Here is a 5,000-nt window from a genome sequence, read left to right on the forward strand (position 1 = left end):
GACGACGGCGTCGGCGAGGAGGAGGCAGAGACCGCGGCGGGGTGGCGCGGCTCGGAGCGGCGGCGGAGCAGAGCGGAGGGAGAGGGTGGCTGAGCGGCGGTGGAGCGGAGCGGCCAAGTGGCAGCGAGAGAGGAGAGGAGAGACGGCCTCGACGGCGGCGCGGGGACAGTGACGGCCGGCGACGGCTCGACAGCAGAGCGGCGGTTGGTGGTCAGCGGAGGCGAAGGTGGTGACGAGAACGGCGACGACGAGTCGGCACGGACGAAGACGGCAGGTGGAGGGGCGACGACGATGGCGCCGGAAGGTGGAGGCGACGGCGGGCGCAGGCAGCGAAGGCTTGGTGGCCGCGCGACGATGGTGGCGAAGGGCGGAGATGCAACGGCGAGCACCGGCAGCGCCCGACACCAAACGACGGCTCGCGGGATCGGGTGGCGGCGGAGGACGTCGGCCGACGGCGAGTGGCGGGGCGCACTTGCGGTCGCACGAAGAAACAGAGGAAGGGAGGAGAGCGGGCTCACCGGGGTGGCGCGGCGACGACGGCCGATGCGATGAGATCGGTCGGTGCCGGGCGACGGTGGCGCGACGGCGCTGCGGAGCGGCGGCGCAACCGGATGCGGCCAGAGGAGCTAGGCGGGAGCACGAGGGAGGAGTGGGGTGGAGTCGGCCAGGCAGCGACGCAGCTTGGCGGCTGAGCGGCGGACGCGACCGGAGCGGCGGCGCAACCGGAGCAGTGGCGCACGGTGACGATGGCGAACGGCACGGCAACAACGGCGTGACGGCGACGACGAGAAGGCGACAAGCGGGTGACGCGGCGGACGGCGACCGGCACTTACCGTTTGCACGGGGAGGTCGGCAGCGGCGGCGAAGAGGGGAGAAAGAGGGAGAGAGGAGCGGAGCGCTCACCAGTGGCGACGAGGAGCGGCAGCAGGTCGGCGAGGATGAGGCAGAGGTGATGACGCAGACGAGCGACGGCCTGCGACGTTCGGGGGCGAGATCGGCCGACGGCGTCGAGACGACGGGGCACGGCGGCGGAAGGGACGAAGGGGCGGCGACGAAGCTCGGCGACCACCGGTGGCGACGAGGGCCGGCGGAAGGTCGGCGAGGACGAGGCGGAGGTGGTGACGCGGGTGGGCGGCGACGTCCAACGGCCGACGGGGAAAACGGCGGCTGACGGCGACGGAGGGAAGCTTCGGCGGAAAGGGGGAAAGTGGCGGCGGGGCGGCGGCGCGAGGATTTTATAGGTGGTGGCGCCGGCTAGGGCGGAGCGGCCGGTGGAGACCGAGTCGACGACGCGGCGAACTCGGCGGCGGCGGTTGCGGCGGTGGTTGCAGCGGCGGCGCGGCGGAGGACTCGGGGCGGCGGCGGACTCGGCTGGCGCGACGCGGAGGCGGGGGCGCTGGCGAAACCTGGTCGCTGACAGGTGGGCCCCACCTGTCAGTGGCGCGAGGGGAGGAGGGAGGCGAGACGGACTCGCGGCGAGCGCGGGCGCGGACGCGCGAGCGAGCTGGGCCGGGCGGCGGCCCAGGCGGAGGCGCGCGCGGGCGGAGGAGGCTGGAGCGGGAGGCCGGCTCGGCTGGGCCGGCCGGGCGGGGAGAGGTGGGCCGGCTCGGCTGGGCCGGCCCGGGAAGGAGGAGAGGAAAAAGAAAAAGGAAAAAGAAAAGGAAGGGAGGAAAATTGGACTTCGGCCCAATTTGAGAAGGAAGGGAAAAAGAAAGGAAAAAGGAGGGAAAAAGGAAAACCCCACTTTTGCCGAATTTTAAATTATTTTGTTTGGCCAAATTTTATACTTCTGCAATTTGAATTTAAATCCAGTTAATCGATTTGCGAGCCTCGATTTAATTGAATTAGGTTCTTTTTAGAGGGATTTTTCCTGAGTTAATTAAGCCAATTGTTGCTTACGGATTTCTTTTTACGATTTAGGCTTGGGATAAAACCCCGGGCGTGACAAATCCACCCCCCTTAACAGAATCTCGTCCCCGAGATTCGGAGGAGCTGTTAAAGAGGTGCAGACAAGCAGCCTAGAGTTGGCAGAACTTACCTGGAACAAACTCGGGTGCGGCTTGAGCTTCCTTGGCTGAGACTTGATTGACTTGGGCTTGCACGAATCCTGGTTTGTTGCGTCTTGGCTGTGGACACTCCTTGGCGAAGTGACCCGGTCTGTTGCAGTTGAAACAAACCCCTGGCTTCTGAGCTGGTGTTGCCCGGCTTGGCGGTGGCAGTGCTGATAAGGGCTGCAGTGGTCCTCCATTGCTGTCGTTGTCATGGGGGTTGTAGTTGCTTGGGTTGAAAGGTCGGTGTTGACGAACAATCAGTGTCGAAGACCCCTGTTGTTGTCCAAAGTGCAAACGTGGCTTCTGGTTCTTTCCTGTGTTGACTTGTTCCGCTTTTCTCTTGCGATCCATCTGGTTGCACTGGTCCTCCTGGCAGATTGCTTTGTCCACTAACTTCTCAAAGTCCGCGAAATCCTTTGAGATCAGCTGTTTGGTCAGGTCATCATTCAATCCTTCAAGAAACTTCTCTTGTCTTTCAGCATCGGTGCGCACATCTTCCGGGGCATAACGTGCTAGGCGGTTGAACTCATGGAGATACTCTGTAACTGTCATATCCCCTTGTTGTAGATCACGAAACTCTCGCTTCTTCTGTGCCACTATTCCATCCGGCACATGAGCTTTCCGAAAACTATTGCAGAACTCGTCCCAAGTGATATCTGTAGTGGCAGTCCGAGTAGCCAGAAGGTTATCCCACCAAACGGAGGCGGGTCCCATCAGTTGGTGAGTCGCGAAAGCGACCTTCTCTTGATCACTGCACTCCAAAAGATTCAGCTTCTTTTCGATTGCATGTAGCCAGTCATTTGCTTCCATCGGGTTGGTTGTGCTCGCAAACGTCGGTGGTCGAACTCGAAGAAACTCTGATAACCTTGATTGTGCTGGCAGTGGTCCTTGGTGTTGATTTTGCTGCTGATTCATCCAAAGCTGCATCACCTGTTGGTGTTGTTGTTGCATCTGTTGCATCATCATGGTCATCATCTGAGCCTGGTTGGCTAGAACTTGGGCAATCATCGGGTCCTCTTGTTGCGGCGGTGGCGGTCCATTGCGCGAACCTTCATGGTTTTCTTGACTTCCAGTTGCTCCATTGTTGTTGCGGTTACTGTTCCTTGTGTTCACCATCTTCAGAGCAGAAGGAGAGAACAAAGGCAGAGGAGAAAATCAAAGGGGCTTTTCTTGAATTACTCGAGTGAAATTTTCTGATCTGGATTAAAACACTTAAAAGAGCACTCAACTCCTGGTGGTACGACCATAACGCCTCCACTTGTTATGGTGAACCGCTAACCCCAAAACAAACCTACACACACAAAAACTACCAAGCAACGACTAAAAGGCGATGCTAGGGTAACGTCTACGGCTCGAAACGGCTGCGACGACTGAAGAAGCAACGCTTGACTCTTGAACGACTTGTCTTCAACTTGAGAGCGACGCTTGGAGTAGCGCAGACCTGACTCTTCACCTCGGGAAGAACTTGAATCTTCGGTCTTGACACTTGATCAGCTGAAGTCGTTGTCGACTGCTGCGACGAAGGGACGGGCTCGTCGATGGGATGACACACATCTATAGAGATCAAGGTTTGAGAAGCAAGTATGCTCAGCTAAATTTTCAAAACCAAAAGACTCGACTCTTTTTTTTAAACGACTCAAATTTTGCAAAATCTAATGCATATGAAAGAAGGCTCCTAGGGTTTCCATTTGGCTCATCCTACGGTCAAGATTGGCTCTGATACCAACTTGTCACGCCCAGAAATTTACACCAAATTTCTGAACAATAGCATGTATTAAATCTCGGTCCAGGCATCAGCCCGAGTACACACTATGACAAATTAATACACAGTTCCACGGCTTAAAAACAAATAAAAACAATTATCTATCGAAATGCAGCGGAAAGAGGAAAACAAGACTAGACCATCTAATCTTCAGCTTCAGCTTGCGAAGACGGCTCCACACCACAGGCACTCTCGACGGCGGACTGAACCTTACTTCAACCTTCGGAACAACCTTCTTCTGACACCGGCTCTGGCGCTTGCTCTGGTGGGGGGAAAATTAAGCAAGGCTGAGTACAAACCACCGTACTCAACAAGTAACACCCAAGAGAGGGAGAATAATGAATGCAACAGGGTATCAAGGATAGGCTAAGGTTAACTTGCACAAAAGCTGCAGTAATTTAGCAAAACAGTAGATAAAATAGACTGAAATAAAAGTGAAGTAAACATTTAAAATAATCATCCACTGTCCAACGTTACACCACGTTGCAACAGGCCCAGACCGCTGTCGAACGTTACACCACGTAGCGATAGGGTCAACCCTCTGTCCAACGTTAAACCACGTTGCGACAGACCCAAACCACTGCCAACGTTACACCACATTGCGCAGGGTCAAACCAGTTCCAAGATTAATAAAATTATTAAAGGGGTTCAACTAATCCCAGTGAGTCTGTCGGTTCGCCCAATAACCGCGGGCACGGCTATTCGAATAGTTTTACTCTGCAGAGGTGTACAACTTTACCCACAAGACATGGCTGCCAAGCATGTTACCATGCCCCAACGTATCACCACGATACCTCAGTACGGAAACCATGATAAGACCTTTCACCTAACCCTCCCTAGACAATCGCACCACACTTCAGGTTTCACCCCCTCCTTTACACCAAGTCGGGCAGTCCCCTCTTGTGCCTTGGTAGATCCGGAAGCAGGAGAAGCTTTCGTTACACCACGATTGCCCGTCCATACTCCATCACGCCTACCCTTGCCTGGGTACGTCGAATAGGGACAAGCTAGATTACGAGTCTCACCGTTGCCCATTCTGGCTTGTGGTTAGTACGTGTAAGACCTTCAGGGTTTCCCGAGAACCGGTCCTTAATTGCCATGGGCACGACTCTCAAAACCATGCACCCACAGCCCACCATAAGCAATATTTTAGTTGTATTAAACCACATCGGGAAATGAATAATGAT

The sequence above is a fragment of the Oryza brachyantha genome, unplaced genomic scaffold (genome assembly GCF_000231095.2).
Source record: "Oryza brachyantha unplaced genomic scaffold, ObraRS2 ChrUN-Ctg49, whole genome shotgun sequence".
In the NCBI taxonomy this organism is placed as follows: domain Eukaryota; kingdom Viridiplantae; phylum Streptophyta; class Magnoliopsida; order Poales; family Poaceae; genus Oryza; species Oryza brachyantha.